The sequence below is a fragment of the Dasypus novemcinctus genome, chromosome 11 (assembly GCF_030445035.2).
Source record: "Dasypus novemcinctus isolate mDasNov1 chromosome 11, mDasNov1.1.hap2, whole genome shotgun sequence".
NCBI lineage: Eukaryota > Metazoa > Chordata > Mammalia > Cingulata > Dasypodidae > Dasypus > Dasypus novemcinctus.
This window is the reverse complement of record NC_080683.1, coordinates 56,801,911-56,822,723: the sequence shown is the minus strand read 5'-3', so window position 1 is coordinate 56,822,723 and position 20,813 is coordinate 56,801,911. Positions and strand designations below refer to the sequence as shown.

Here is a 20,813-nt window from a genome sequence, read left to right as displayed (position 1 = left end):
TGCACCATGTTTTTTGTTGCCAATTTATGTGTAGTTTTATGCAATACCTAAATATGCAGTTTTCCATCATATCATAGCTGTTTTTCTTTGAAACTGAACAAAGGTATGTTAATGTTACAAGATGTTAATATTCAAAAAAACCCCACCAAAAACTCAAATTACGGTAAGTGAAAGAAACCAGACCCAAAGTAATACATATTGTAGAATTCCATTTATATCAAATGTAAATACAAATCGATTTATAAAGATAGAATAGATTAGTGGTTATGTAGAGCTGGGGAAGGCTAGAGGGATTGAGAGATGACTGCTAAGTTGTGTGGAGTTTTTCTTTTTGGAGTAATGAAATTGTTCTAAATTTTTTTGTGCAGAAAAATGCACAGCGCTGTGATTATACTAAAAGCCATTGATTGTACACTTTGGATGGAATGTATGGTATGTGACTATATCTCAATAAAACTGTTTTTAAAAAGTAACTAGGAAAAAATATCAATAGCAAACTAGAAAAATACTTTCAAGAACATGATGAATATTCTTGTCATGATATTTAATCTTCCAATCCATGAACACAAATGTCTTTCCATTTGTTTAGGTCTTCTTTGGTTTCTTTTAGCTTTGTTTTGTAGTTTTCTGCATATAGGTCCTTTTATTTCTTTGGTTAAATTTATTACAAAGATTTGACTCTTTTTAGTGGCTTTTGTAAATGGAATATTTCCCCTGATTTCCTCCTCAGATTGCTCAAAACTGGTGTACAGAAACATTACTGATTTTTCCTGTTGATCTTGTATCCTGCCACTTTGCTGAATTTATTAGCTCAAGTAGCTTTGTTGTAGACATTTCAGAATTTTCTAAATATAGGGTCATGTCTGTGGATAATGAGAGTTTTATTTCTTCTTTTCCTATTTGGATGACTTTAATTTTTTTTCTTGTCTAATTGCTCTAGCTAGACCTAGCACCATGTTGAATAACAGTGGTGACAGTGGGCATCTTTCTTTTGTTCCCGATCTTAAAGGGAAAGCTTTCAAACTTTCTCCATTGAGTACAGGATTTGCTGTAGGTTTTTCATATATGTCCTTTATAATATTGAGGAATTTTCTTTCTATTCCTATTTTTGAAGTGCTTTTTATCAAGAAAGGATGTTGGATTTTGTCTAATGCCTTTTCTGCATCGTTCAAGATGGTCATGTGGTTTTTTTCCCCTTCCATTTGTTAATGTGGTATTACGTTAATTTATTTTCTTATGTTGAAGCACCCTTGCATACCAGGAATAAATCCCACTTGGTCATGGTGTATAATTCTTTTAATAACTGTTGGATTCTATTTGCAAGTATTTTGTTGAGAATTTTTGCATCTATGTTCACTAGAGAGATTGGTTTCTAATTTTCTTTATCTTGTAGTATCTTTATTAGGCTTTGGTAGTAGGCAGATGTGGGCTTCCTAAATGTTTTGGGTAATTTCCCTCCTCTTCAATTTTTCAGAAGAGTTTAAACAGTCTTGGTACTAATTCTTCTTAAATTACTTGGTAGAATTCACCTGTGAAGCCATCTGGTCCTGGACTTTTCTTTGTTGTTAGATTTTTTTATAACTGTTTCAGTATTTTTAAATGTGATTGGTTTGTTGAGTTCTTGTATTTCTATAGTCAAGGTAGGTTCTTTGTGCATTTCTAGGAATTTGTCCATTTCATCTAGGTTATCTAGTTTGTTGGCATACAATTTCTCATAATATCCTCTTATTTCTTATAATATCCTTTTATTTCTGTGTGACAAGTCGTAACTTCCCACCTTCCATTCTGATTTTATTTATTTGCATCTTCTCTCTTTTTTCTTTGATAGTCTTTTAAGGGTCTGTCGATTTTATTGATTTTTCTCAAAGAACCAGCTTTTGGTTTTGTTGATTTTTCTTGTTTTTGTTGTAGTGGTGATTGTGGTCATTTCATTTATTTCTGCTCTAATCTTATTATTTCTTTCCTCCGCTTGCTTTGGGATTGGTTTCCTGTTCTTTATCTAGTTTCTCCAGTTGTTCACTTAGATCTTTGATTTTAGCTCTTTCTTCTTTTTTAATATAGGCATGTAGGACTATAAATTTCCTTCTCAGCACTGGCTTTGCTCTATCCTAAAGTTTTGATAAGTTGTGTTCTTGTTTTCATTCATCTTAATATATTTACTAATTTCTCTTACAATTTCTTCTTTGACTCACTGATTGTTTAGGATTGTGTTGTTTAGCTTCCACTCATTTACAAAACTTCCCCCTTCCCATCTATCATTCATTCCATTATGGCCTGAAAAGGACTTTGTATAGTTTCGATCTTTTTATACTTATTGAGACCTGCCTTGTCACCTAACTTGTGGTCTATCCTGGAGAAAGATCCATGAACACTTAAAAATAATGTATTACCCACTGATTTAGGATGCAGCATTCTGTATATGTCTTTTACGTCTAGCTTGTTTATCATATTGTTTTAGTTCTCTTTCCTTGTCAATCTTCTATCGATCTTCTAATGATGTGAATGGTGTAATGACATCTCCAGCTATAATTGTAAAGAAGTCTATTTCTCCCTTCAGTTTTGCCAGAATTTGCCGCATGGGTTTTGAGGCACCTGTAAGGTGCATAGATATTTATGACTGTTATTTCTTTCTGGTAGATTGTCCCTTTTATTAATATGCAATGAGCTTCTGTATCTCTTATAACCTTTTTTTGCATTTAAAGCCTGTTTTGTCTGATATTAGTATAGCTACCCATACTCTTTTTTTGAGTACTGTTTGTGTGGAGTGTCTTTTTCTAACCCTTCACTTTCAGTCAGTTTGTATCCCTGGGTCTAAGGTGAGTCTCTTGTAGGCAGTATAGCGATGGCTCATGTTTTTCTGTTCATTCTGTCAGCTTATATCTTTTGATTGGGGCATTGAATCCATTCACATTAAATGAGATTACTGTAAATGCATTATTTACTTCCACAATTTTATTCTTTGACTTTACATGTTACGTCTTATTTTCATCATCATTTTACTCTTTTGATTATCCTTCCTGTTAGTCCTGCCTTCTACACTCTCCTCCAAGCCTCTCCTGTCTTTTTTCTTTCAGGTTATAAGGCTCCCTTTAATACTTCCTGCAAAAAAATGTTCTTAGTTTCTGTTTATTTGTGAATATTTTAAATTCACCATCATATATAAAGGAAATCTTGCCAGGTAAAGCATTCTCAGCTGGCAATTTTTCTCTTTCAGTATCCTAATTATATCATACCACTGTCTTCCCGCTTCCATGGTTTCTGATAAGAAATCCTCATTAAATCTTACTGGGCATCCCCTGTATGTGATGATTTGCTTCTGCCTTGCTGCTCTCAGAATTTTCTGTTTGTCTTTGACATTTGGACTGAGTAGTATGTGTCCTGGAGTCGGTGTATTAGGATTTATCCTGATTTGGGTACACCGCATTTCTTGGACATGTAAATTCATAGCTTTCATGAGAGTTGGGAAACTTTCAGTTTTTATTTCTTTAAATATGCTTTTTGCCTCTTTTCTCTTTTCTTCAACTTCGAGAACTCCCATGACACTTACATTGTTGCACTTCAGGTTATCATTCACTCCCTGAGCCCCTGCTCAATTTTTTCCATTCAGTAGGGAGGGCGATTGAGAGGGTCAGATATCTTTTGTCTCTTGCCAGCTCCCAAGACAAACAATGGTGCATCCCACCAGACCTGGAAATGCTTATGAGACACAGCAGACCAAATTTGCTGGCCAAAAGCTGAATCAGCCTTAGGCAGTATCCCTCTTTCTCACATTTCCTGGGGAGTGGATCCCTGCAGCCCTCTCTGTCCAAAGCCTTCAGCCAGAGGCTGGAGAGGTCCAAGCTGTGTGCTCAGAGTGTGGAGGGAAGGGTGCTGGCAGCTACAGCTGCATCTACCATTCACAGTCTTTCTGTAAGTTTCTTTTCCTGTACTCCTCTCTCTTCTGGGTGGTGTCCAGCCTTCTTCTGGTGTCCTAAACCTTACAACATTTCCCCCCAGGCTGTTACTGCCTGTCCTCTAGCTATTTTTCCAGAAGTCTCACTATTGATCTTTCAAAGTGAATTTTTTTTCATTTCACAGAAGATTTACCCCAAATCAACAAAAAAATATATTTGTGACCTAGCGATGATGACAAATGTTGGTTCACTGCTAAGGACAAGTCATTCACCAGGAACATTTGAAAACACTGCTATCTAACAGTTTTCACATTTGCTATTGGTCCACCACTTGGAGCAGGGGAAAATGTGGAACAAAGTGAGTGTTGTACTGGTCCACTTGGCACATAGCTGCACTTCACTACGATGTGATAAACATTCCTTCCAACACTGCCAACCAGAACCTTGCTTGAGGTGGTGGTATTTGTCAAAGAATCACATATGCCCAGAATAGAGCTTCTTTCTTTAGTGATATTAAGGAAGGAATCTGAATTTTTTCATAGTGAATAACTGCACAAGCAAAAACGAAAACATTAATCAGGCCTTCTAGGCAAATTACCAGGACTGATCTACCTTTTACTACTCCACCCCCCTACATTCCTTCCCTGTGTACCCCAAGACCCGTTGCTTACTCTTACCAATGTATCTTTATCACTGGTCTTATGCTCCAACTTGTAATACCTGCTCTGGGCTCTTGACTTCCTTTTTTTCTCTTTCTGCTGTATTCTGTATACTTTTTCTCCAGTATATCTTCCACTTTATTTTGTCTCATTTATTGGTAAACCTATATTGAGGTTTGGGTTTCATTCTTTTTAACATTTCATTCTAGAGAAGTTTGAATATATGCAACAGTAAACAGAAAAATATAATGAATACCATGTCCCCATCACCCAGCTTCAAAAGTGATCTTTTTTTAAAATCTATTTCCCTGTCCACTTTCCCCCAATCAAAGTATTATATGGAAACTAATCTGATCATTATCTTTCAAGATTTATTTTGCATATGCTGCTCTTTCTCCTTGATAGACATTGCCTGCCCCTATGTATCTGTTTATTCTCTAGGAGGTTCTATCCAAGTTCTAGGGTATAATGAAAAAGGAAGAGAAAGAATAACATACCCTTGCAGAGAGAATAAGCTGGCATTAGAGGTCCCTGTGGCTTTTGCCTTTCCTGTCAGCCACCTGGAGGTATGGTGATCAGCTTCCCGTTAAAGTGGTGACTTCTATCATATGTCATCTGCCACCTCTGCTCCAGAGGTTGCTCATCTGGATCCATAACTTGTGGCTCAACAAGTTGGAGTTCTGGGTTATTTATTGCATTTGTATTTGCTTCCACCAAAGTACATGGGGGTTCTACCACTTTGGATTAAAGTATTTTTAGACAAATAAATACAAATCCACTGTGCAGGAAGTTACATTCAACACAGGCCTCAAAGAATTCCTTCAGACAAATTTCCAAGGAATAGGAGCTTGCAAAGAAACAGGAGACTGTGAGCAAGGCAAAGGAGAATCATGCCGAGAGTGATTGCAAACTGAAATTATTAGAAATCAAATTTAAAATGTTTGTTTAATATGTTTAAAGAAGTAAAAGAAAGCATTGAAAATATAAGTAAGATCAAGAGATTAGTTTGTAAAAGACCAAGCAGATTAGAAAAAGAATCAATTAGAATTTTTAGAATTGAAATGATAATAATTGAAATTAATAACCCAGTGGTCACCGTAAATAAGATAGTCTTGTTAAAAAAAATTGCACGTGGGTATGTCTTTGTTGACGGCTCTTTTTACATTTTATATAAAGTTTTTCATAAAAGTTAAAGCAGATATGGACTATCGACACTTTAACTGGACATATCACTTGATCAGGAATTCAGCCATTCACCTGCTCATTTCTTTCACTAAAAGACAAAGATCCTTTGCTTTTTCTCTTTTTGTATTTTAGGTAACAATTTCTCAAATTTTCACAAATTTATATTGCTTACACATTATTTTAATAGATCATATATTAACATGCAAAAGTTACTTTCTGAGGTAGAATTTCACTTCAGTTAAGGAGGTGTAGGGAAGTGGACTTGGCCCAATGGCTAAGGAGTCCGCCTACCACATGGGAGGTCCATGGTTCAAACCCCGGGCCTCCTTGACCCATGTGGAGCTGGCCCATGTGCAGTGCTGATGCACGCAAGGAGTGCCCTGCCACGCTGGGGTGGCCCCCACGTAGGGGAGCCCCACGCACAAGGAGTGCACCCTGTAAGGAGAGCCACCCAGCATGAAAGAAAGTGCAGCCTGCCCAGGAATGGTGCCGCACACACGGAGAGCTGACACAACAAGATGACACAACAAAAAGAAACACAGATTTCTGGTACCGCTGATAAGGATAGACGCGGTCACAGAAGAACACACAGTGAATGGACACAGAAGCAGACAACTGGGGCGGGGGGGCAGGAGGAAGAGGAGAGAAATAAATAAATAATAAATCTTTAAAAAGAAAAAGGAAGAAAGAAAGGAGGTATAGCCCACGTCAATCAGGATGAGGTTTAATCCTATTCCTGGAGTCCTTTATAAGCAGAATGAAAGTCAGAGAGAGAGAAACCTACAGGGGACAAGAAGCTGAACCCAGACTCTCGAGAAGGGAGAGACCAGGAGACGCCGCCGTGTGTCTTGCCCTGTGAGAGGCTGAGGACCCCAGGGCCTCTGGCAGCCATGCCCAGAACACCACAGTGAGCATTGCCAGGATCACTCCTTCATTTGAACTTTCTTTTAGCCTCAAAACCATAAGCTAATAAATTCCCATTATTTAAGTGGACCCATTACATGGTGTTTGCTTGAGCAACCTAGGAAACTAAAACTACTTTTTTTTTTTAGAAGGTACCAGGGAACGAACCCGGGACCTCGTACATGTGAGCTCACATTCAACCACTAAGCTATACCAGCTCCTAAAAACAGTATTGTTTTAAACTGCTAATTTTGTGGTAACTTGTTACACAATAGAAAACTATTACAGTGTCTATTTTAGTCTCATATTTCTTCCCTTTATTCCACACAAATTTATTGCCCACGAGTCATAGGCCACTCTTCCCTCAGAAAAGCCACTTGTTCATTTTTACTAGGAATGTTTTATTGGTATATTTTTCAAATTATGATCTCTTCAAGGCACACTCACATTTCAGAAGTTTTTCATTTTTCTTTTTCTCTTCAAAAACTCTAAAATATTTTAGACATAAGAAAAAATGTAGACAGTATTTTCACAAACCATTTTGTACCCTACCCAATACCAAACTTAATAAATAAAATATTACCAATCCATATGAAACCCTTGTATACTCTAGCCCAATCCTATTTCCCCCACTTCTTCAACAGAAGTAAACAGGATCTTGAATTTGATGTCTCACATTCATTGATGTTTTTAAATGCTTTCTTTAACATGTACACATCCATGAAAAAAATAAAATGTTTTACATGTTTTAATAACTTTACATAAATAGCATCACACCGACTACAACTTTATGTAATCTGGTTTGTTTGTTTTTTCGCTCAGTGTTATGCTTTTGAAAATAACCATTACTTTTTTGAGTACCTAGTGTCCCTGGCTAGACATTGAGCAGTCATTCACCAGGAATTTATACAGGTGTCAAATGACACATAGGCACCAGCAGATATAAAATAAAGCTTATTATTCATACAATAAAGGGGGAAAGGATTCCCCAAAGGGGAGTCAGTTTTGGTTAGGGGTGACTCAAAAGGTAAGCCAGAGACTGGATATTCTAGTTTGACAAAGCTGCTCAAACAGATACCATAAAATGGGTTGGCTTTCACTATGCAAATGTATTATCTTATAAGCTTGAAGTTTTGGGGCTGAGAAAAATGTCCAGATCAAGGCATCATCAGGTGATGCTTTCTTCCTGAAGACTGGCTGCTGGCTATCTTGGACTCCTCTGTCACATGGCAAGGCACATGGTATGTCTGCTGATCTCTACCTTCTATTCCGGGTTGCTTTCAGCTTCTTGCTTCCATGGCTTCCTCTCTTCCCCTGAATTTCAGTCATTATAAAAGACTCCAGTCTCCAGTAAGAAGATTAAGACCCAACTTGAATGAGATGGGTCACATCTTAAGTTAAGATCCTACTCACCAAAAAATCCCGCTTGCAATGGGTCCACACCTACAGGAATGGATTAACTTTAATGAGGTCGATACAGCTTCAAACTGTCACAATAGGTTAAGCCCTTATATTATCTAGGGGTTGGGGCTGAGAAGGATTTGTAACGTTTTAATTTTCCACCAACTTCAAAGAATGAGTGGCATGCAGACCCTCTTATCTTGGTTGCCCAGATGTGGGAAATTCAGGCAAGAGGGCTGAGGCTCAAAAATTTCAATGATTAAACATTAAAATGGAGTCAACCTCTTTGTCATAGACATATTGGAAAATAAAGCTCTGATTTGCTAGTTTTTACCATGTAATATTCCATTTTATGATTATATCCCAGTCAGTTCCTCTGTTAATGAATATTTAGGTTATTTTCAATTCTTACGTTGTTGTTTTTTCATTTGTTTTTCCATTTTCATCTGTGTGTATTTTCTAATCCTTGACTACCTCAAATAACACAGCATAAAACATTCTTGTGCATGACTCCAAGTATAATGGGGAAATTTTCTCAAACTATACATATGCTTAGGAGTGAATTGCTGGGTCATAGGCTATGAATGTTTTCAACTTCACGCAATACTTTCATTTATTCTCCAAAGTGGTTCTATTGGTTTACACTCTTAGCTGTGCATAAAAGGAAGACTCAGTGTCTTCACACCCTTTCTGAGAAGTGGCAGACTGTGGCAGCTTGATATTATTTATGAATTCCAAAAAACACATTTGATTATGTTTGTAAACTGGTCTGTTCCTCTGGGCGTGGTACCCTTTGATTAGTATTAGATTCAGCTGAGATATCTTTGATTAAATTATGTTAAGATTATGGCTTTGATTAGACCTTTAAGGCATGCAGGTTTGTGTCCCCACCTCCTTGGTGAGCTGATAAAACTGACTCTCACACGGAAGTAGCACCTAAGAAGCAGATAAACAGGAAGAGAGAATGCTCCAGAGACATGGTCCAAGGGAAGGGAGATGAGCCTGATATTCTACAGCTGACCTTGTGAAGATAGCAGAGCAGCTGAGCCAGAAATAAAAGAGCCCCGGGGAGAGTGAGGAGCCTAATGCTAGCCTATAGGTGAGATCAGAAGAAACTGGGGCCTTGGAAACTTAAGAAGGAGGAGGAAGGCTGAACCCTCACGGACATAGACCGCCATCTTGCATCAACAACTTCTTATGGTACCTTCAGTTGGACTCTTTAGGGTCTGGTAACTTAAGTTTCTACCCCAAATAAATATCCTTTGTAAAAGCCACCAGAGTTCTGGTACTTTGCACCAGCAACTCTTTGGTTGACTAATAAACAGACTTTCTAATTTTTGCCAATCCAAGGTGTGAAATATGGCATCTTAGTTTTTCAGTTTGCATTTCTTAATTGCCAGTACATTTGTACATCTTACCCTATATTTATTTGTCATTCAAGTTTTCCTTTGTAAAATAACCTTGTGCCCTGCCCTTTGATTTTGTTTCTACTGGATTTTTAAAAATTGTTCTATAGGATTGTTATTGTATGTTCTACATCAATAATCCTTTATCAAGTATATTATCTACAAATAATTGTCTTCAGTTTGGAGTTTGTCTTTATTTTGTTTTCATTTATTGTGTCTATTTTTTTTAAATTTACTATAGTACCATATATACAACCTAACATTTCCCCTTTTAACAACATTTAGATATATATTTTTATATTGTTAATTACATTCACAATTGTGTGGTACCAAAACATTTCCTTCACTCCATATAGAAACTCTATATATTTTAAGTCTTAACTCCCTATTCCCTATTCCTACCCCATTTCCTAATAAGCTATATTCTAGATTCTGACTCTATGAGAATAGATTCTAATAATTTTTTATTAGTAAGATCATACAATGTTTGTCTTTTTGTGTCTGGCATGTTGTCACATATATCAGAACTTCATTCCTTTTTATGGCTGAATGATATTCCATTGTGTGAATATATTACATTTTGTTTATCCATTCATTCGATGGATCCAAATTGATGGAAACTTGGATTACATACATCTTTTGGCGATTGTGAATAATGCTGCTATTACCATCAGTGTGCAAATATCTGTTTGAGTATAAGCTTTCAATTATTTTGAATATATACCTAGAAGTGGGATTGCTGAGTCATATAGTAATTTTATACTTAGCTTTCTGAAGAACTCCCAAACTATCTTCCATAGTGATTACACCATTTTACATTGTCACCAGCAATGAATGAGTGTTCTTATTTCTTCACATCATCTCCAACACTTGTAATTTTCAATTTTTAAAAAATAATAGCCTTTCTAGTGGGTCTGAAATGGTATCTCATTGTAGTTTTGCTTTGCATTTTCCTAATAGCTGATGATGTTGAGCACCTTTTCATGTGCTTATTAGCTATCTGTATATCGTCTTGGGAGGAATGTCTATTCCAGTCTTTTGCCCATTTTCTAGTTGGGTTGTTGTCTTTTTTGTTGCTAAGTTGAAGGATTTCTTGATGTATTCTGGATATTAAGCCCTCACTTATCGGATTTGTGATTTCCAAGTATTTTCTTCCATTGTGTAGGTTGTCATTTTACTTTCATATTACTCCTTTGAGGCACAACATTTTTTATTTTGAGGAGGTCCCATTTATCTATTTTTAATTTGGGTGTACTAACACAAGGGCCTGAAGATGCTTCCCTATGTTTTCTTCTAGGATTTTTATAGTTCTGGCCCTTTATATAGGTCTTTGATCCATTTTGAGTTGATTTTTATTTAGGTATGAGGTAGGGGTCCCCCTTCATTCCTTTGCAAATGAAGATCTAGTTTTCTCAGCACCATTTGTTGAAGACTATTTTTTCCCAATTGTATCTTCTTTGCCCCTTTGTCAAAAATCAGTTGGCCATAAATGTGAGGTTGATTTCTGAACTCTCAATTTAATTCTATTGGTCTATATATCTTTCCTTGTGCCATATCATGCTGTTTTGGTTACCTTGGCTTGGTAATAAGTTTTAAGATTGAAAAGTGTGAATCTTCTAACTTTGTTCTTCTTTTTCAAAATGGCTTTGGCTATTTGGGGCCCCTTATCCTTCCATGATGATTGGCTATTCCATTTCTGCAAAGAAGGTGGTGGAATTTTTATTGGGTGGAACTCATATATTAACAAGGCTTAATCTTTCAATCCGTGAACATGGCATGTCCATCCATTTATTTGGATCTTTTTAAATTTCTTTTAGCAACATTTTTGTAGTTTTCTGTGTTCAAGTCTTTTGCATTCTTGTTTAGATTTATTCCTAGATATTTCATTCTGTTATTTGCTATTGTAAATGAAAATTTTTTCTTGATTTCTTCTTCCAATTGCTCATTGTTAGGATATAGAAATACTACAGATTTGGGGCTGTTGATCTTGTATCCTGCCACTTTGTATCCTGCTCAGTTATTAGCTCTAGAAGGTTTGTTGTAGATTTATGGTGACTTTATTTTTTTTTTCTTTATTTTTAAAGAAGTTTTAGACTATATAAATGTTACATCAAAAATATAGGGCGGGAAGAGGATTTGGCTCAACTGATAGAGCATCCACCTACCACATGGGAGGCCCAGGGTTCAAACCCAGGGCCTCCTGGCCCGTGTAGTGGGCTGGCCCACGCACAGTGCTGATGTGCGCAGGGAGTGCCGTGCCACACAGGGGTGTCCCCCACTTAGGGGGGACCCACATGCAAGGAGTGTGCCCCTTAAGGAGAGTTGCCCCACGCAATAAAAGCACAGCCTGCCCAGGAGTGGTGCTGCACACACGAAGAGCTGACGCAGCAAGATGATCAACAAAAAGAGTCATAGATACCTGGTACTGCTGACAAGAATGCAAAGCGGACACAGAAGAACACCCAGTGAATGGATACAGAGAGCAGACAGCTGGGAATCATAAAAAAAAAGAGAAAGAATTATATACTTTTAAAATATATATATATAGGGAATTCCCATGTACCCCCTCCCACATATGGTGACTTTTGATATACAGAAGTTTTTTATTTTTACTTAGTCTGTGTTATTAATCTTTTCCTTTATGGTTTGTAGTTTTAAATTTTTGTCTAAAATCATATTTTCCTAATCTAAAGTCATAAAGATATTTTCTTTTATTTTCTTCCAAAAGCTTAAATTTTTTTCTGTCCACACTTATATCTTCTACTTACTTGAAATTTATTTTGGAGAATGATATGAAGTAGAGATTGAAATATTTTTTCTTATGATAGGCAACTGACTACTGACTATTTCAGCATCCTCTCCAAAGTGATTTGTATTGTCTCCTTATTATATAGCAAGCTTTATGTTATTGAGACTTCTTATCTATGAACATTTATTTCCTTAAAATATTTCAAAAAATGTTATAATTTTCTTTATAAGTTTCTTACATATGTTAAAATATTTACTTCTGGGTACATTACCTGTGTTGATATATTACAATACCATTAAAATTGTATTTTTGAACTATTTGCTACTCATTTTAGGAATGGAGCTTATTTGCATAATCATTTATCTGTTGATTCTTTTGAATATTTTATATAAGAAAAGATATAATTTGAAACAAATGAGAGTTATAGTATTTTTTTCTAATCATTATACCTCTTTATTTTTCTTGTGTATCATTTTCCTGGCAGAGCTTCCAATAGAAAGCAATAGAATGTAGTATATTATATTGACAGCAAGCATTCTTGTCTTGCTCCTGATTTGTATTTCTTCATTTCAAAATATAGCTATAGTAATACTATAAGACTCTTGTTAATAGATACTAAAAGAGGAAAAGCTATCTGAGATTTATTTAAGTTATTAGCCCAGGAACTAATTTTCGATAATTTATTACTAGTATGAGTTTTATAAATAAGGATACACTTCAGTATTTGCCTGAAATAAAATTGAACTACGTTGTGCATCAGGATTGATAAGCTTCAGTCCTGCTCTTTAAGTTATTTTTTCAGAAATGGTAATAAGTTTATACTGACCCAATTGAACTCTGTTGCTAACTGTTCCTCAGGACCAAAGGCATGGCAGAAACTATTTAAAGATCTCCACTTAACCAGGTTAACTGGTTGCTCTCCATTCACTTTGTAAAAGGCCTGACAAATGCTGGTAGCTAGACAGTTACTCATTAATTTGTCCCCACGCTACTATTCCTACATGTTGAGTGGCATGCTTCCTGAGAGTCATTTAGATTGATTCCTAGACTTGTTTGTACCAGTTGAACATGTTATTGTAATTATGTAATTTCATTTAATAGAATGCAGAGTAATAAATACGAACATGAAAAGAAAAAGAGTTATTGTTTCTATAAAAACTAAAGCGAATACTTTGGAAAGATTCATAAAGTTAAATAAATTACTGTCAAAATAGCTGTTGACAAGACTATAATAGATTAGAAAACAATAAGCACAAAGCTTGGATTCTGTATCAAGATCGCTTCCTAAGTGTCTTCAAGTTCTCATTCTACTTTAAGGAAATAGAAACGAGATATCATAGCAAATCTATCATAGATATTGTTTATGCAAAAAATGTGATCATGGAATCCCACAGATTAGCAGATTCAAAGAAAATATTTTGATAAGGGCTGAAAAATTCATGTACATTTCCATGTTCTATGTTAAAATGTTAAGGCATGTTTTTACTATTTTTAACTGAGTTTAACAATCAACTGCTTTCCCCTATAACTTTGAAGAAGGCTTCTTTTATATTGTTGACAGGGCTCTAGTGGGATCATAATACAACGTGGAGTGGTTTAGGGTCAATTTAGACACAACTCCAGTTCTCAATATTGTCTGTTCTATTTGCTTAGCTCGTGTGCTTAGAGCAGGGGCTCTTAACTTTTTTGTTTCATGGACCCTTTTGCCAGTCAGGTGAAAACCACAGACCCCTTACAAGGTCCACACTATTCTGTGCGTTATTTAATAAATATATCACACCTGCACCAACATGTTCCCACAAGAATAATATTTTCCTGAATTTCAATTCAAGCTCACGGATCCTTTGTTAAGTGCCCTGGTTTAGAGGAAGCGTGTGTTAGCACCAATGATCAAGGCTGTGTTTTTCATCCCATACCCTTATTTTTTGAAGCAGTTGAGGACATGGTGAGTACACTGACAGATACTGCCACAGAGAATCTCAGGAAAAATAATCCTAGGAAAAGTAGTCTCATCTAGGATATTGCTTTTACCTTTAGCTGTGGTGATTGACAGAATTTTCTTCTTTGACTTAATTCCTCAACCTTTGCACCTGCAGTGTGTGTCAAGTATGGTACAATGATAAACACCTACTAGTAGCCCTTGGCATGTAGACACTACGTTACATCCAAGAAGTTCACATTTTTCAATAGATGCTGCCTTAGTCCTGATAGCGGTACAATGGGTAAACAGCAATTAATTCATGTTTTCGTTTTCTGATAGGGACATCACAGAGTAGCCCAACTGTTTATTTGGATTCTCCCATGGTTCTCCTGGTTCCAGCCTTAATCATTCTGCTCCACTGGGTCCACACAGTCCCTGCTTATGACCTTCCATGTGTACTGCTCTCTTTTCAGAGACAAGTTTAACAGCTCCAGTATCCCTACTCTCATGCCATCCTGGCAAAGTCTTCAGCTAGATCCAAACAGCATAGAGTTTGTGAGAGTGGGAGAGAGTTCCTTCAGCTAAAATCTGACAGGACGCTGATTGTATTTCCTGCTAACTGGTAAAAGATATTGCTGACTGTAAGTATTTCCAGACCACTTTGTTTTATCAGCATTGTAATGAGAAATATATTTCACTGACAAAAAGGGCTCTTTGAATTCAAATCACAATGGGTATGTTATATTTAACAGGGAGTGATATGAATTTACATTCATTAAGGTTAATCTGAGTGGTTCCACTGAGTTTTCTAAATGAAAATAATTTGGATTTAAAGCAGCCATAATTGGAGGGGAAGACAATACTGAGAACTATCTGAATGATTAGAGGAAAGACAATGTATTGGGAACTGAAACGTGTCCCCAACAAAGGCATGTTTAGGTCCCAACTCCTGGCCCTGTAGGTGTGAACCCCTTTGTAAATAAGACCTTTGAAGATGTTATTACTTAAGTTGTGGCCAAACTGCTTGAAGGTGGGCCTCTCTCTAATATGGCTTATAAGTCTTTATAAGCAAAGGAAATTGAACACAGAAGGAGAAGACAGAGAGACACAAGAAGCCAGAAGTCAATGGAACCTGTAAGAGATGAAGTAGACATAGTCTTGTGACAAAAAGCCAAGGAACCCCAAGTATCACCAGCTGCCAGTCCCAGAAAATGCCACAATCTTGGGAAAGAAAGCATCTCCATGCTGATGCCTGGATTTTGGATTTCCCCTAGCCTCAAAACCATGACCAATAGATTCCCATTGTTTAAACCAACTTCATTGTTTGGTATTTATTTTAGCAGGTGGGAAACTAATATACAATGGTAGGACAAAAGGTTCTTAGAGCTGGGAGGAACACTAGAACCCAGCTAGTCCAGCTGCTCATTTTATAGATGAAAAAATTGCTAATGTGTTTTTCACCAAGAACTCTATTGGCATTTGGGTGGTACAAATTCTTTGCTTTCAGGATTATCCCACACATTGCAGGATATTACTGCCCACCGAATGCCAGTAACCTTCAGTCATGATGACAACCCAATGCCCTCCACTCCCACGTCTCTAATGTGCCTGAGGGAGCTGTACTTCCTCCAGTTGAAAACCCTTGGGTCTAATTCTCAAGCAGTTGTTTCACTAACAACACTGAATACTAAGGGCTTAAAGTTTGTTACAGGTATACAATAGGGCAGTGCTTCTCAAACTTTAATGTGCTTGAAAATCCACTGAAGATCTCGTTAAAAACACGGACTTTTGATTCAGTAGGTCTGGGATAAAGCCTCAGATTCTTCATTTCTAACCAGCTGATAGGTGATGCAGATGCTGGGAGCTCATAGACTCCACTTTGAGTAGCAAGAGGCCAAGAATCTAATTAAGCAAATTTCCTAACTTTCTTGGTGCCCTTAAGAGTTCATTTCCTACGCAGAATTGTGGCTGTGGGACCCCACAAAAGGGGACATGCTCTATGTATGGGCATATCAAGAGATCTGTTCTGATTTTGCCTTTGGGACTCTGCCTCAATTTGCTCCCTCGGCTGGGTGACCTGGTGGCAGATTCTGTTTTTGCCTCTCTGCACAGCAGCCTTCACGCTTCCTTTTTTTTCCAGAGCCTAGCTTTATGAAAGATCTGCTTTTATAATCTCATGCTATCAGGCCCATTCAACTGCAGCTCCTGGAGGCTCAACTGAGACTAAAACCAAGACATCTGCTTGCCAGGTGAACTGGCTGAGGCAGGTGAGGTCCGTGACAGCTTATGAGCTGTTATTTATCTTCATGACAGGGCTGACTAGAGCCTGTATTTCCTGACTTCCAGGTCAGAGATCCTTCTCATAACTCTGTGTTCACGGCTTCTCTTCCTTTCCTATCATTTAAGTGGAACTCTGTGTCACTCAAGTACATCTGTTTAACTTATCAGGAAACTGCCACCCACTCTGCCTCAGCAAGAAGGTTCTTTATGAATCAACTTCGTTATCAGAATGGTGACTATTGAGCAGCCAAATGACAACACAATGTAGAGAACAATAGGAACATGAAATAAATGGCATATGGAGAAGTTAAGTTTCTGCAGGCATTAATGTCATTTTTTCCCCCATTCCAGCCACTGGGAAGTAGTTGGTGGGAAGATTTTGAGATAGGTCCATCTACTGTGGTGATAAAACAATGAATGTGATATGAAGGATTCAATTACTATTCATAGAAAATCAGTTCTGCAGATTCTACATTAATTATAGAAACAAGCCATCGTTGTGGGTGGGCAGGTACTTTATCAGGAACAAGGTACTCCTGTGTTCACCTGGGTTTTCCTGAAAAAGAGCCTGAGACAAAGGCTTGTGTGACTGTAGTTTATTTGAGGATGGGATTCCATGGGACAGCAGGGCAGAACAGGGAGAGTGAAATGGAAAATGGAGGAAAGCAAAACAAGGATACATTATCAAGTTGACCAATCCTACAGGTGTCTGGTGCTTGGTTCCACGTGGACCTTCTGAGGAGCCTTTTGTAATGCATTTGAGAACTCTCTACCAGGGCATGAAAGGAGGAAGCATTTATCCATCAGTTCCCATACCCCATTGATGAAGACTGGGCTTATGAGTGTTTACTTACCTGAGCTTCTGGGTTGTGCTTGTGTGAATGTCCGAAGAGTTCTGCAGGCTTCTGCTGCATCAGAGCCAGTTAGAACCTGTGAGGAAGTGCTATAGCAAGAAGTGAGGTTGAGTGGAAATTTAGGTAGTTCATAAGAGGCAATAAATACCACGTCCGTCCTTAACACAATGAAGGATATTTGGGATAAATCTTGGAGTCTTGGGACATGGAGAGATCTCACTTAAAGTGTCCTTTGTGTACCCACACAGACTCTTATCTGTAAGAGTGCTGTATTTTCTGAAAAACCTAGTTCCAACCTACGGCCAGTAACTCTGCTTTGTCATATAAGGGACCAGAAAGGGGGTCTGGAAACTCTGACTTCTGGTAATTACAGACTCAGTGTAGACCGTTTCCCCAGTGTTGGTTTCCCACAAGACAGTGAGAAGTTAGGATACTCACACCTTCCACTCAACTTTCAGAATAGTAAGACTGGTCATATAAACAGCTTTGGAGGTGATCGAGGGTGGTGGCCATAAGATAGAGAAGCTGGATAAAATGGATGAACAATAAGACTAAGAGGCAAAAACTTTTCAACACTTATAAAACTGTTTTAAGTTACAAAATGATTTAAGCTACTAATTTTTCTGATACAGTCATCTGTTATTGTTCCCTATTTGGTTGCCCAGGAATCTGCTGCAGTGGCAATAGCATACTCTTTAAACCTTGATGCCTTCCCCAGACTTTGACTAGTAGTCTATGCAGCTTAATGCTTAGACTCAAACTGTACAATTCAAAGAGTAGTAACAAAGCATCCTTAGGGGGTCGGAGACTCCTATAGCTACTGCTGCACATCTGCAGAGCTCTTTTTGGGAACCACTGGTTCAGGACCCTAATAAGTTTTGTTTAGCTGTAGTTAAACTGGTAATGAGAGAAGCAAGAAGAAAGCCAGCTTGAAAACTACTCAAGCAAATCGGAAAATCTGGAAAGATGGTTACACTAGCAGTAGTTTTCTATGCACTTAGTCATGCCTCTAATGCTAGAATTATGTTGCCTAACATGTAATCATCTTTGACACCCACATGAAACCAAAGGTAATTGCCTATGGATGGCAACAGGGAAGTAGAGAATTTAAAACCTTTACAAAATTGTTTTACATTCTGACTAGATTGATTTTCCATTTGATTTTGCAGATGTTTATGTCATCTGCCATTTGCTCATAACATTTTAAAGATACTCTGTAACCATCTGCAAAGAACTAACTCAAATAGTAATTCACTTTAATCACACATTATTTACATTTTAATTGATTAAAATTTACAAATGGGTACAAATGGTAATGATTTTTCTTAGTGACAGTTATTATTTTATAATGATAATAAATTTTACCATTTGTGAAGTCTGAAAGAGGTGACAGAGTTCTGAAGGAAACAGAAATTCATTTAAATAACTAAAACTTGGGTACCTAATATACTCTCAGAGTTGTTTGCTAGATTTTTTAATTAAGGAGTTATTGTCATTTTTTTCAGTCTATTGCTTTGCTACCAAGAGATCAATACTACTTAACGGAATTTAGAGAATTCTACATAAAACTTTTTTATAAAATGCAAAACCCAATTTGGGGCACCAGTCTTTAGAAGAGACCTCCACTTAGAAGTACACATAGCAGTAACTATAATGGAAGGGTCTAGAATCATTTTGTGTGATAAATGACTAATGAATCAAGGCTACTTAAAATTTGAGACAGGGTTTCCATTTTAAAATATTTAAAGAGCTATTGGGTGAAAATACAAATTAGATTTCTGAGGCACCTATTGGTAGAAATAACTACAGAATAGAAATTAGAGAAACATTTTGGTTAAGGTAAAGATAATTGTTCCTATGGTGAGTAGGAATTTTTAAGGTCACCTGTTAAAGTCTGCAAAACTGTAATTTATTTTTTTCTAGGTCTATCAGATTTTATCTCATGTCCCCGATTTAAATCAATTTTAGGAAAAAAAGAGTTATTTGGGGGTAAACTGAATCAGTTCAAGATTTTCCCACTTCTCCATTCTCCCAGATATGATTTTGAGAAAAATTATTATACCATGTGTGACAGATAGACTCTTAAGGTGGCGTCCATGATTCCTGCCTCCTGGTATTCATGCCCTCTGTGATCATTTCTCCTTCAGCCTGCGTAGGACTGTGTCTGGCTTCTAAGGAATGAAACATGGCAAAGGTGATGGGATGGGGGTGTATGTGATTATGTTACTTAAAACTGGACTGCTTATCTTGTTGGAGTCTCTCCCTCGCAAACTTTGAAGAAGCAAGTGGCCACGTTGAGGAACCCCACTTGGCAAAGGACCATGGGTCATATCTGGGCCATTCTCAGTCACATGGGAAGACATCCAGCTACTCCCTGAGCCGGTTGGGGTGCTTCAAGACTCTGTGAATCTGTCTCAGACCTTCGGGTAACGATTTGCCTCTCCATTGTCCTCCGCTCCATTTTTCCCAGACTATAGTGACCTGGAACACTCTGTTGAACATGTTGACTTCCAAGGCTGTCGGCAGGGAGTGAGACACAGTGCCCACTGTGTTTTGAGCTGTCTAGAACCTCCGGCAGCCTTCCTGTGAGCTAGATGAGGCCTCTCCCTCTGAGCCGATGTGGCTCCGCCAGCACAGCCTGCTGTTTTTGTGGGAAGAAAAAGGTTTCCCTTCCCCTGGGTAGACCCAGCCTAGCAGCGGGGCATGGGGCTTAGTTAGGGAGGCACAGGCAGGCTTCTGGCTTTCACATCCTTTTAGGAAGGGCATTTTTTTGCATGCACGACCTGCAAACCATATATGACAGCTCCAAAGGAGTCCAGAGTGGGCAGCGGCAGGGGCACGCCTAGCAAGGTCTGACACCCTTTCTTCACTAGCTTCCCCCTCTCCCTTTCCTCAGCTCAGAGGATCTTTCTCCATTTAGAGGGTGCAAGGAGCAGGGTAGGAAAAAATGGATCACTTATTCTTCCAGATCTGACATTTTTGAAGTCTAGTTTTACTTGAAGTCACCCTGGTGAGGTAATGGAAATTTTAGACTGCATTTCTAAAGGCCAAAATGGGTGAGTGTCTGGGGAGCAGATGTAGCTCAGTGGTTGAGGGCCTGCTTCCCATGTGCAAGGTTCCAGGTTCGCTTTCTGGTACCTCCTTAAAAAAAAAAAAGAAAGAAAAAATTGGGGAGTGGAAATAGCTCAGTGGTCAAGTGCCTGTTTCCAGCTCAGTTGTTGAGTGCCTCCTTCCCATGTACGAGGTCCTGCATTCAATCCCCAGTACCTCTAAAATAATAATAATAATAAATAGGAGAGTTTTGTGGGATGAAAAGTGTCAGGGGAGAACCCTTCCCGTGTGACAATACTGTTGTAATTCATCTTCACTGGTGCTAAGTATGGCCAAGCACTGTTCTAAGCAGTCTACATTTAATCCTTACAATAACCCCATGAGATAGTTTTAATGACATTTTTTAAATGATGAAAATGAGGTTTATAAAGTTAACATGCCCAATATTATAGCTATATAGAAGCAGAGATAAGAGCTGAAACTATTAATAGAACTGGCCAATACAAAGCCT

General features: G+C 37.7%; 1 protein-coding gene across 1 annotated transcript in view; it reads right to left on the bottom strand.

Annotated features, from left to right (window-relative positions):
- Nucleotides 1-20,813, bottom strand: part of PRSS35 (serine protease 35) — a 101,968-nt gene that overhangs the window by 24,627 nt on the left and 56,528 nt on the right. Inside the window, exons 2-3 of the mRNA XM_058307093.2 lie at nt 17,252-17,340; nt 11,867-11,937 (exon numbers count right to left, since the gene is read on the bottom strand). The gene's annotated coding sequence lies outside the window, so the exon portion shown is untranslated. The remainder of the gene's footprint in view (nt 1-11,866; nt 11,938-17,251; nt 17,341-20,813) is intronic.